Source organism: Myotis daubentonii, chromosome 3, assembly GCF_963259705.1.
Source record: "Myotis daubentonii chromosome 3, mMyoDau2.1, whole genome shotgun sequence".
NCBI classification, from domain to species: domain Eukaryota; kingdom Metazoa; phylum Chordata; class Mammalia; order Chiroptera; family Vespertilionidae; genus Myotis; species Myotis daubentonii.
This window is the reverse complement of record NC_081842.1, coordinates 58888652-58901787: the sequence shown is the minus strand read 5'-3', so window position 1 is coordinate 58901787 and position 13136 is coordinate 58888652. Positions and strand designations below refer to the sequence as shown.

Genomic DNA, 13136 nt, shown 5'->3' with positions numbered 1-13136 from the left:
GGTTCTTGGTATTCATCACTTTGAATATTTCTTGCCACTCCCTTCTGGCCTGCAAAGTTTCTGTTGAGAAATCAGCTGACAGTCGTATGGGTATTCCCTTGTAGGTAACTGAGTTTCTTTCTCTTGCTGTTTTTAAGATTCTCTCTTTATCTTTTGCTCTTGGCATTTTAATTATGATGTGTCTTGGTGTGGTCCTCTTTGGATTCCTTTTGTTTGGGGTTCTCGGCGCTTCTTGGACCTGTAAGTCCATTTCTTTCACCAGGTGGGGGAAGTTTTCTGTCATTATTTCTTCAAATAGGTTTTCAATATCTTGCTCTCTCTCATCTTCTGGCACCCCTATAATTCTGATGTTGGTACGCTTGAAGCTGTCCCAGAGGCTCCTTACACTATCCTCGCATTTTTGGATTCTTTTTTCATTTTGCTTTTCCGGTTGGATGTTTTTTGCTTCCTCGCATTTCAAATCATTGACTTGATTCTTGCGCTCCTCTGGTCTGCTGTCGGGCGTCTGTATAATATTCGTTATTTCAGTCCGTGTGTGCTTAATTTCTAGTTGGTTCCCCAATATAAGATCGAGGGTCTTATTAGTTTTCATGTAGATCTCATTAAGTTTATCGGCAGCTTCTAAACAGTTCTTGAGAGACCTTAAAAGTGTGGTTCTGAACTCTATTTCTTCCATTGACAATTTTGTCCTGTTTCTTTGTCTCTGCATTTTGTTATGCTTCCTTGGTGCACCCCCTAGTGGTCTTTGTTCGAAGTCTTATAGATAAATCTTGATTGTTGTAGCTAATTCCAGGGAGGGTTTGACCTCCAGGCCAAGTGGCTATGAGAATCAGCTGTCTCAGCGGTGAGAGAACTTCTGCCCTCTAGGGAGGTGCTAATCTAGCCTTTGCCTGAGGTTATCCGGCAAATGCCTCTGTGCAGGGCTTGGGCGGGGCGGGTCGCACAGGATCAACAGGGTGGGTCGGAGAGAGCAGTTATGGCGGCTCTCAGTCCTGTCCCCAGGGGCTCTGCCTCTCTGAGTCCCAGCACCCGCTGCAAAGCTCGGAGAGAAAGCTGCACTGGCTCTGACCGAAGCCAGGCAGTCCCGCTTCTCCCGTTTGAGTCTGGGTCCCTAAAGACTCGCCCGCCCGGATCTGGTGCTCAGAGTCTGCGACTCCCTCCCGATTGAAAACAACAACCGCGCCCTCCGCCGCCAGCCCGCTCCGCGCACTCCGCACCTCAGAATTTGACTTAAGCACTGCGCCTCCTCTGAGTGTCCGTATGCGTTTCTCTTTCCTCCTAGTTGTAGGACTTCCACTCAGCCAGCGTTCCTGTGGTTCTGGGTGATGTCCCTTCCGTTTTTTGGTTTCACTTTTGAAGTAGTTGTTCAAAGCAGCAAACTCCGGCGTTAACCTATGCCGCCATCTTGGTTCTCCCCCCATAGGTGCACGATTTTTGATCAGCCTCTTCCCACACCCCTTCCCCCGCAAGAATAGTCAGTCCACTCCCTTTCTATGACCCTGATTCTATCACCAGTTTATTCTGTTCATCAGATTATGTATTCACTTGATTTTTAGATTTACTTGTTGATAGATGTGTATTTGTTGTTCATAGTTTGTATCTTTACTTTTTCTTCTTCTTCCTCTTCTTAAAGGATATCTTTCAGCATCCTATCTAATAAAAGAGAAAAATGGTAATTGGCGTACGACGATACCCTTTTCATTGGCTAATCAGGGCTATATGCAAATTAACTGCCAACTAAGATTGGCAGTTAACTGCCAACTAAGATTGGCAGTTAACTGCCAACAAGATGGCAGTTAATTTGCATATGTAGGCACAATGCAGGGAGGCGAAAGGGAAAGCAGGAAGAAGCCCCCTGCCACTGACAGTGATTGGAAACCCAGGGGGGAGCTAAGAGCTGGGGGGCAGGGCAAAGGCGGCCTTGGGGCCGCCTTTGCCCTGCCCCCCAGCCATGATCGGAGAATCAGGTGCCTTTGCCGTCCTGGCCAGTGATAGCAGGAAGTAGGGGTGGAGCCAGCGATGGGAGCTGGGCACGGTCGAAGCTGGCAGTCCCGGGAGCTAGGGGTCCCTTGCCTGGGCCTAAAGTGAAGCCCACGATCGCGGGGCCGCTGCAGCTGTGGGTCCCCGCTGCCCGGGCCAGACGCCTAGGCCAGAGGCGTTAGGCCTGGGCAGGGGTGGAGCCTGCAACCCTGGGGAGCTGGGGGTCCCCTGCCCAGGCCTGACACCTCTGCCGGAGGCCTCAGGCCTGGTCAAGGGGCCGATCCGGTGATTGGTGATCGGAGGGTGATGAGGGTCAACTCCTCTGGCCGAGGCATCAGGCCTGGGTGGGGGGCGGAGCCAGGAATTGGGGGGATATGATGGTGCCCTTGCCCAGTCCTGAAGCCTGGGTCAGAGGTGTCAGGCTTGGGCGGGGGGTGGAGCCAGCGATCAGAGGGAGATGGGGTCCCGTGCCCAGGCATGATTCCTGGGCCAGAGGCCTCAGGCCTGGGTCGGGGCCAGAGCCAGTGATCAGGGGGAGATGGGGGTCCCCTGTCCAAGCCTGACACCTCTGGTGGAGGCATCAGGCCTGGGCAAGGGGCCAATCAGGCGATCGGAGGGTGATGGGGGTCTACGCCTCTGGCCGAGGCATCAGGCCTGGGCTGGGGGCAGAACCAGTGATGGGGGGAAATGAGGGTCCCCTGCCCAGGCCTGACGCCTCTGTCAGAGGCATCAAGCCTGGGCAAGGGGCCGATCCTGCGATTGGAGGGTGATGGGGGTCAACGCCTGAGGGCTCCCAGTATGTGAGAGGGGGCAGGCTGGGCTGAGGGACACTCCCCCTGCCCCACACACCCAGTGCACGAATTTCGTGCACCGGGCCCCTAGTTTCATATAATACTGGTTTTGTGGTGATGAACTCCTTTAGCTTTTTCTTATCTGTGAAGCTCTTTATCTGACCTTCAATTCTGAATGATAACTTTGCTGGATAAAGTAATCTTGGTTGTAGGTTCTTGGTATTCATCACTTTGAATATTTTTTGCCACTCCTTTCTGGCCTACAAAGTTTCTGTTGAGAAATCAGCTGACAGTCGTATGGGTACTCCCTTATAAGTAACTGACAGTCTTTCTCTTGCTGCTTTTAAGATTCTCTCTTTTGTCTTTTGCTCTTGGCATTTTAATTATGATGTGTCTTGGTGTGGTCCTCTTTGGATTCCTTTTGTTTGGGGTTCTCTGTGCATCCTGGACTTGTAAGTCGATTTCTTTCACCAGGTAGGGGAAGTTTTCTGTCATTATTTCTTTAAATAGGTTTTCAATATCTTGCTCTCTCTCTTCTTATGGCACCCCTATAATTTGGATGTTGGTACTCTTGAAGCTGTCCCAGAGGCTCCTTACACTATCTTCGTATTTTTGGATTCTTTTTTCATTTTGCTTTTCTGGTTGGGTGTGTTTTGCTTCTTCATATTTCAAATCTTTGACTTGATTCCTGCGATCCTCTGGTCTGCTGTTGGGATTCTGTATAATATTCTTTATTTCAGTCAGTGTATGCTTAATTTCTAGTTGGTCCTTTATCACAACCTCAAGGGTCTCATTAGATTTCTTGAGGGTCTCATTAAGTTTATCGGCGGTTTCTAGAAAATTCTTGAAAAACCTTATACGTGTGGTTTTGAACTCTATATCTAGTAGTTTGCTTTCCTCCATTTCTGTCATTTGTGTCTCCGCATTTTTTTATGCTTCGCTGTGTCGATAAAGTGGCTTTCTGTGCTAGGTGTCCTATAGGGCCCAGTGGTTCAGCCTCCCCAGTTACCTGAGGTAGACACTCTTGGTGCACCCCCTTGTGGGCTTTGTGCACAGTCTTGTTTTAGTTAAGCCTTGATTGTTGTAGGTAACACTGGGAGGAATTGACCTCCAGGCCAGTTGGCTATGAGAATCAGCTGTGTTTGCAGTGGTAGAACTTCTGTGCTGGAGAAATCCCTCCAGGGTAAGACTTGCTTCAATGGGGCTTTGGTGCTCACTGAGTCTGGCCCCTGAGTGTGTCCTTTATGGATCAGAGGAGCTGCAATCTGGATAGTCCCACTCTGACCACTGGGCACACTGGCTCCTGGATCTCTAAGGAGGTGCTAATCTAGCCTTTGCCTGAGGCTACCCAGCAGGAGCCAGCTGTGACACAATGCAAGTTGCCCTGGGGCCTTGGGCCAGGTGCAGTTTGTTAGGTAATTATCAGATTGCAAAGGGCCAGGTCTTTCATATGCAAAAGCCTCTGTGCACGACTTGGGCAGGGCGGGGTCCCAGGGGATCAACAGGGCAGAGCGAGCAGTTATGGCTACTCTCAGTCCTGCCCTCAGAGGCCTTGCTTCTCAGTGTCCCAGCAATCGCTGCAAGCACCTCTGAGAGAAAGCTGACCGATGCCACAGTCCAGTTTCTCCCGTATGAGTCAGGGTCTCCAGAGACTCACCCGGAACTGGAGCTCAGAGCTTGAGACTCCCTCCCAATTGAAAAAGACAACCGTGTCCGCAGCCGCCAGCCCTCTCCGCATGCACCTCTGTACCTCTGTATTTTACTTCTGCCCTGTACCTACTCTGAGTCTTGATATGCTTTTCTCTTTCTTTCTAGTTGTAGAATTTCCACTCAGCCAGCCTTCCTGTGGTTCTGGATGATGTCCGTTCCATCTTTTAGTTGTATTTTTGATGTGGTTGTGCGTGGCAGCAATCTCCGGTGTTTACCTATGCCGCCATCTTGGTTTTTCTCTCGGCATCTCTTTTTGTTCATCAGTTTATGTTGTTCATTATATGCCACAAATGAGTGAGATCATGTGATATTTATCTTTCTCTGACTGGCTTATTTTCCTTGGCATAATGGTCTCCTGTCCCATCCATGCTGTTGCAAAGGATAAGAATTCCTTTTTTTTTTAACAGCAGCATAGTATTCCATTGTGTAGATTTACCACAGTTTTCTTTTTTTAAAGTTTTTTTATTGCTTAAAATATTACAAAGAGTGGTACATTTGTCTCCTTTTTTTCCCGCCCTTGACCTTCCCCCAGCCTCCCCTACCCCCCAGTGTCTTGTGTCCATTGGTTATGCTTATATGTATGCATACAAGTCCTTTGGTTGATCTCTTACCCCATCCACCCAAGCCTCCCCAGCCTTCCTGCCGTAGTTTGACAGCCTCTGTATCTATTTTTGTTCATCAATTTATAATGGTCTTTATTAACCATAAGTGAGTGAGATCATGTGGTATTTTTCTTTCACGGACTGGCTTATTTCACTTAGCATAATGCTCTCCACTTCCATCCATGCTGTTGAAAATGGTAAGAATTCCTTCTTTTTTATAGCAGCATAGTATTCCATTGTGTACATGTACCACAGTTTTCTAATCCACTAGTCTGCTGATGGGCACTTAGGCTGTTTCTAAATCTTAGCTATTGTAAATTGTGCTGCTATGAACATAGGGTGCATATATGCTTTTTGATTGGTGTTTCTGTTTTCTTGGGATATATTCCTAGAAGTGGGATTACTGGGTCAAATGGCAGTTCCATTTTTAATTTTTTGAGGAAACGCCATACTGTTTTCCACAGTGGCTGCACCAGTCTGCATTCCCACCAGTGGTGCACAAGGGTTCCTTTTGCTTGGCATCCTCGCCAGCACTTGTCGTTTGTTGATTTGTTGATGATAGCCATTCTGACAGGTGTGAGATGGTACCTCATTGTTGTTTTGATTGGCATCACGGATGATTAGTGACTTTGAGCATGTTTTCATATGTCTCTCTGCTTTCTGTATGTCCTCTTTTGAAAGGTGTCTATTTAGGTCCTTTGCCCATTTTTTTATTGGATTGTTTATCGTCCTTTTGTTAAGTTGTATGAGTTCCCTATAAATTTTAAACCCTTATCAGAAATAACATTGGCAAATATGTTCTCCCATGCATTGAACTTTCTTGTTTTGTTGATGGTTTCTTTTGATGTGCAGAAGCTTTTTATTTTGATGTGGTCCCATTTGTTTATTTTCTCTTCGTTTCCATTGGCCTAGGAGCTGTATTTGTAAAGATATTGCTATGACATATCTGCTATTGGTAAAGATATTATTATGACATGTCTGCTGTTTTGCTGCCTATGTCTTCTTCTAAGATTTTCATGGTTCTTCATCTTACGTTTAAGTCCTTTATACATTTTTGAGTTTATTTTTGTGTAAGTTGGTGATCTAGTTTCATTTTTTTTGCATGTATCTGTCCAATTTTTTCAACACCATTTATTGAAGAGACTGTCTTGACTCCATTGTATGGTCTTGCCTCTTTTGTCAAATATTAATTGAGCATAATGGCTTGTGTCGATTTCTGGGTTCTCTGTTCTTTATCCATTGGTCTATATGTCTGTTCTTGTGCCAGTACCAGGCAGTCTTGAGAACAGCGGCTTTGTAAGATAGCTTGATATCTGGTATTTTGATCCCTCCAACATTGTTTTTCTTTCTCAAGATTACTGTAGCTATTTGGGGTGTTTTTTTTTTTTTTAAATTCCAGATGAATTTTTGGAGAGTGTGTTCTAGGTCTTTGAAGTATAAGGTTGGTATTTTAATGGGGATTGCATTGAATCTATCCATTGCTTTGGGTATTATGGACATTTTAATGATGTTGATTCTAACAGTTCATGAACACGGTATATTCTTCCATTTGTTTATGTCTTTTCTCTATCTCTTTTTTCCGTGTCCTGTAAATTCCTGAGTATAGTGCCTTTACCTTCTTGGTTAAATTTTTCCCTAGGTGTCTTAATTTTTGTTGCAATGGTAAATGGGATTTTTTTTTTAGTTTCTCTTTCTGTGAATTCATTATTGGTGTATAAAAAAAGCCATAGATTTCTGAGCATTAATGTTGTATCCTGCTACATTGCTGAATTCATTTATTAAGTCTAGTAGTTTTTTGATAGAGTTTGTAGGGTTTTCAATGTACAATATCATGTCATCTGCGAATAATGACAATTTTACGTCTCCTTTTCCAATTTGGATGCCTTTTATTTATTTTTCTTGTCTGAGCACTATGTCTAGCACTTCTAGTACTATGTCAAACAGGAGTGGTGAGATGGGCATCCCTGTCTTGTTCCTGTTCTTAGGGGAAATGGTTTTAGTTTTTCCTCATTGAGTATGATGTTGGCTGTAGGTTTGCCATATAAGGCTTTTATTATGTTGAAGTATGATCCCTCTATTCGCACTTTGCTGAAGGTTTTTATCAAGAAAGGGTGTTGGATTTTGTCAAATGCTTTTTCCGCTTCCATTGATATGACTATGTAATTTTTGTCTCTCAATTTATTCATGTGATATATCACGTTTATTGATTTGTGGATATTGTACCAGTCTTGCATTCCTGGAATAAATCCCACTTGGTCATGGTGTATGATCCGGCTGGATCCGATTTACTAGAATTTTGTTGAGGATTTTAACATCTATGCTCATCAGGGATAATGGCCTGTAATTGTCTTTCTTTGTAGTGTCTTTACTGGTTTTTGGATTAGGGTAATGCTGGCTTGGTAGAAAGAACTTGGAAGTGGCCTTCCCCTTGAATTTTTTAGAATAGTTCGAGGAGGATAGGTTTTAGTTCTTTGAATGTTTGATAAAACTCCTCCGTGAAGCCATTTGTTCCAGGGCTTTTGTCTGCTGGCGTTTTTTTGTTTGTTTGTTTGTTTGTTTTTTAATTACTGTTTCAATTTCATCTGTAGTTATTGGCCTATTGAGGTTTTTTTATTCTTTCTGATTGAGTTTTGGAAGGTTGTATTTTTCTAGGAATATGTCCATTTTGTCGAGGTTGTCCAGTTTGTTGGAGTAGAGTTGTTTGTAGTATTTTGTTTTTACAAACCTTTATATGTCTGTTGGGTTGTTACTTCATCTCTGTCATTTCTGATTTTGTTTATTTGTGTCTTCTGTCTCTGTTTCTTGGGGAGCCTGGCTAGAGGTTCATCAATCTTGGTTATCCTTTCAAAGAACCTGTTCTTGGTTTCATTGGTCTTTTGTATTGTTTTTTTGGTCTCTATGTTGTTTATTTCTGTTCTGATCTTTATAATTTCCTTCCTTCTGCTTACTCTGGGCCTTTCTTGTTGCTCTATTTCTAGTTCTTAAAGTGACAGAGTTAGATAATTTATTACCGTTTATTCTTGTTTTTTTGAGGTAGGCTTGTAGAGCTATGAACATCCCTCTCAGGACTGCTTTCACTGTGTCCCATAGATTTGGGATTGTTGTGTTTTCATTGTCATTTGTTTCTAGGATGCTTTTTATTTCTTCTCTGATCTCTTTATGACCCGATCATTGTTTAATAGGATGCTATTTAGTGTCCAAGTGTTTGCTTTTTTTCATTGTTTTTATTGTAATTGATTTCTAATTTTCTGCCTTTGTGATCTGAGAAGATGCTTGTTATGATTTCTATTTTCTTGACTTTGAAGAGAGTTTTTCTGTGTCATAATATGTGGTCTATCTTTGAAAATGACCCATGTGCACTTGAGAAGAATATATATTCTGTAGCATTGGGGTGAAATGTTCTGAAGATGTCAATTAAGTCCATCTGATCTAGTGAGTCATTTAAGATTTCCATTTCTTTGCTGATTTTTTGTTTAGAAGATTTATCCAGTGGTGTCAATGGGATACTAAAGTCCCCTACTATGATTGTATTGCTGTCGATCTCTCCCTTGATACTTTCCAGAAGTTTTTTTTTTTTTATGTATCTGAGTTTTCCTGTATTGGGTGCATATATGTTTATCAGAGTTATGCCCTATTGTTGAATTGCTTCCTTTAGTATTATGAAATGGCCCTTCTTATCTCTTGTTATGGCCTTCATTTTGAGGTCTATTTTTTCAGATTGTATTGCTACCCCAGCTTTTTTCTGATTTCCATTTGCCTGAAAATTTTTTTCCCATCCCTTCACTATCAGTCTCTGTGAGTCCTTGGTTCTGAGGTGAGTTACAGGACAGCTGCCCCCCACCGTCATGGGTCTCTTGTAGACAGAAAATGTGTGGGTCATGTTTTCTTACCCATTCAGCTACCCTATATCTTTTGATTTGAGAATTTAATCCAGTTACATTTGTGGTTGTTATTGATAGGTAATTGTTAGTCGCCACTTTTATTCTTTATGCATGTGGTCCTTGTTCCCTTTCTATTTCTTCTTTTTATAGCAGTCCCTTTAGCTATTCTTGCATTACGGGCTTGGTGGTAATAAAGTCCCTTAGTCCTTTTTTTGGCTGTGAAGTTCCTGATTTCACCTTAAATTTTTATTGATAGCCTTGCTGGGTATAGTGTTCTTGGATTCAGTCCCTTGCTTTGCATCACTTTGTATATTTCATTCCATTCCCTTATGGCCTGATGTGTTCCTGTTGAGAAATAAGTTGCTATTCTAATGGGAGATCCCTTGCTGGTAACTTTCTGTCTCTCTCTGGCAGCCTTTAGAATTCTTGCTTTGTTGTTGATGTTTGCCAGTTTAACTATGATGTGTCTTGGTGTTAGTCTTTTGGGGTTCAACTTGTTTGGGTGTCTAGGTGCTTCTTGGACTTGTGTGGCTTTTTTCTTCCCAACATCCGGGAAGTTTTCTGTCATTATTTCTTCAAACAGGTTTTCTATTCCTTGCTCCACTTCCTCTTAATCTGGCAACCCTATTACGTGTATGGTGTTCATTTCATGTTGTCTAAAAGCTGTCTTAGACTCTCCTCCTGCTTTTTAGGTTTTCTTTCCAGTTGCTGCTGTGTTTGTTTGTTTTTTACCTTGTCTTCTAACTTACTGATGCAGTACTTCACTTCTTCTAGTCTACTGTTGAAGCCTTCCATTGTGTGCTTTCTTGCAGCTATGGCATTCTTCATTTCCTTTTTATTCCTTTTCATGTTGATGACATTCTCATCCAGCTCCTTATAATTCTCTTTGAGTTGTGTGCATTTGTCATCCAGACGTTTAAGCATCCTTAAAACCATTACTCTGCTTTTTTTCTCTGAGGAGTTACTTGTCTCCACTTCATATAATTCCTCGTCTGGTGATTTCTCTTTTTCTTTCCTTTGCAGACTGTTTTTTATTGTGTCCCCATTTTTTGCTGTAACGATTCAATTGTTTCTATGTCTTAGATCCAACTGCTTTGCTACCCAGGTTCTTTTGGGGGTGGTGCTATGTAGTTGATGATTTTGGGGACCCAGTGATGTAGAATCTCATATTCCCTGGGCTTGGTGATCTACTGGAGCCCCCTACTTGAGCTATTTGGGTCTCTTGATATACTTGGGTCTTGAATGTTAGTTTCTGGTTCATGGACGAAGTCTTGCCATGGATTGTCTGGCTATGTGACTCACTTCCGGCTTTATTGTTCAGGGTGTTGTGGATGTGATTGTGGTTCCGGCTCTTGTGAAAAGGGTTGCCTGAGGTCTCACTGGAATGTGTTCACTGTGAGTTCCTGGAGTCCACAGCCTGGGAGGAAGGGGCCTCAGGGCCTGAGGCTCAGGTACTATGACTTTGGCCATTGTTGTGTGACTCTTGCTTGGGTAGTCTCACTCTGCAACTCACTATGAGGATCTCAGAGCCCATGACGGTGGGGGGCAGCTGTCCTGTACTCTGCAGTAGAGGCAGTGGGACTCTGGCCAAGGTGATTTCTCTCTGTGAGTGACGAGGGGGTCAGGAGCCAGCAGCTACGGATGTGGGAGTCTCATAGTCTGTGGTTGGAACAGTGTGGGGAGTCCTCAGTAACTCACCAAGGTGTCCAAAAGCAGGCAGCCAGGAGGAGGAAGTCATGGATCCTGCTGAGGGAACTTTGCACCCTTGGTTGGAGAGGCATGTGCCCAGTGGCAGCTCATAGAGGGGCCCTGCATGCTGGATCAGCATGACCATGGTGTTCAGAGGTCATTAGCCAGGGAGTGGGAGGTGCCAGTTTTGTTGCAGGGGCCATGTGTCCTTAGTTGGATATGCGCACACCCAGTGGAGCTTTAAGGAGGCACCCTGAGGCTGCCTTCCAGGGCCGCAGACTCAGGGGAGCCAGTGCACTGGTTCGGTGCAACTGGGGTGTCTGGAGGTCAGCTGCCAGGGAGGGGGAAGTCCCACTTACTACTGCAGAGGCCTTGTGCTCTTTGTTAGATACACTCGTGCACCCAGCAGCGGCTCACAGAGGCACCTGGGGGCTGCCTGCTTGGGTGGCAGACTTGGGGGACCTGCTCACTGGATCACGGTGACCATGGTATCTATGGGCCATAAGCCGGGGAGGGGGAAGTCTGAGTTTTTGCTGCGGGAACCATGTGTCCTGGGAGGTGGATGTCCTGGGTCTGCAGGTCTGTGGGCAGGGCAGCAGGATTTTGGCTGTTGTGACTGCAGGGTCCCAGGTAGTGTCTAAGGCCAGTCTGGGTGATGGTGATGTTGAGTTCCTAGAGGAGGCCGCTCCCCCTTGAAGATGGCATAAGCTCTGTGCCTGAGCCTGGCAGTCTGGGGAGTGCCTGTATCAATGACAAGGGCTCCCTGTCCAAGAGATCCTGGTCTGCTAGCTCCTGATACTCCTGCAGTGTCTGACTATCCCTCACTCACTCACACACACAGTATACATGTCCACATACCCCCTCACTCACTCGCACCCTCCCCCTCACCTCAGTCCTGCCAGCCGCCTTCTTCCCAAATCTCTTGAGGTTTATTTTATACCCGAGCTACACCTGTGAACAGTAGGATCTTCTCAAAGGTTCCATTTCACTGGACATCTTTGAACCACCTGACTATGTTGGTCATGCCTCCTCCCTAACCTTGCTCATTCCCTGTTTTCCAGGGTCTAAGATACACTGACTTTCCCGTTCTCACTCTGGACATTTGCAGAGCTCTGCAGAGTGCTACAAAATGGATTTATAGACATTGCTTTACAGGCGTTGCTATTATTGTAATCCTTATTTTACAAATGAAGAAACTGAGGTACGGAAAGGTCAAATCACTTGACCAAGGTTCCACAGCTAGTGAGGGACAGAGGCAGGATCAGAACCTTGGCAGTCTGGGCCATAATCAATGCTTTTAAGTTCTCCACTTTTCCCCAGTTTCCCGTTCACCTATAACATGAATTTTTCTTGTTTGATATTTCACCACTTATGGTGGGTTACCAATAATGAGGCAAACTGTCGATAAAGACGGGTTAAGAACAGAATTCATTTAGCAGCATTGTTTTATATGTAGATTATTTGAGATGAATGTTAGGTACTTCACTCTGAAATTATTTGGTTCCATTTCCCCAAATCTGATTCAAAAAATCTTCAGGAAGGGAACCCTTATGAAACACCTATTGCAGGTGAGATTTTGGGCTGTTTCCTGCCATAGTATCTCACTGAATCCCCATACTAATCTGCATGGTTAGATTTGGTTATTCTTTCTTTACAGAAGAGGAAATGGGATGGAAAATTTAAGATCTCTCTGATGGTTCTTGTATCAGATAGATCCATGTTCAGATCTGGCTTTGGTGCTTACTAGCTTTGTGATCTTGGACAAGTTACTAAACCCACCAAATCCTATGTTTTCTCATGTGTAAATCAGAGTTCCTGCTATTACTTACCTCGCAGGAACATTATGAGGATTAAATGAAATTATATCTGCAAAGTGCTTGGCACATGGTGGGTGCTCAGTCAGTGTTAGTGGTCACTGGTACTGCCCAGGCTGTAGCATGTACGGGGCCACATGGGGAAGTTGAGGCTATGTGTCTGGATCTCTGAAGGCCATGTTCTTTTTATTATGTCTGGCTCATGGCCTAGGATCCAATCATTACAAGTGAAGTTATTTTTAACATCTTTCCACAAGGATGCTATTTTAATCCAAGTTGTTACTGGAATTTATTCTACTTCTCTTCCTTCTCAGACGCCTTGTAATAACTACCACAAAATGAGTTTTGGGGAGAAGAGTATCCTCCCACCCACACACAGACATGCCCATATACCATCCTAGTTACTGTCCCAGTAAAAGTGGCAAGAGACTGATTATAGCAGGGATGGGGGAGGAGCAGGACTTGCTGAATCAGTCTCTGGGCTGGGCTCTGATGACTTTGAGGATGACCTTGGTTTGGAACCCCTGGTAGAAGGGCAAGAGTGTGGGCTTTGGTTTCAGACAGACACTGATTTGAATCTTAGCTCAGACGTTTACAGTCTGCATGATCCTATTCGAGTTATCTAATTTTTACTAGCCTGAGTTTTTTTTTAAGATTTTAATTTTATTT

At 44.2% G+C, this 13136-nt stretch overlaps 1 protein-coding gene across 3 annotated transcripts in view; it reads left to right on the top strand.

Moving 5' to 3' along the window:
- The window catches only part of LOC132230338 (protein mono-ADP-ribosyltransferase PARP14-like), a 249519-nt gene that overhangs the window by 17405 nt on the left and 218978 nt on the right, over positions 1-13136 (top strand). The gene's annotated exons all lie outside the window — the stretch shown is intronic.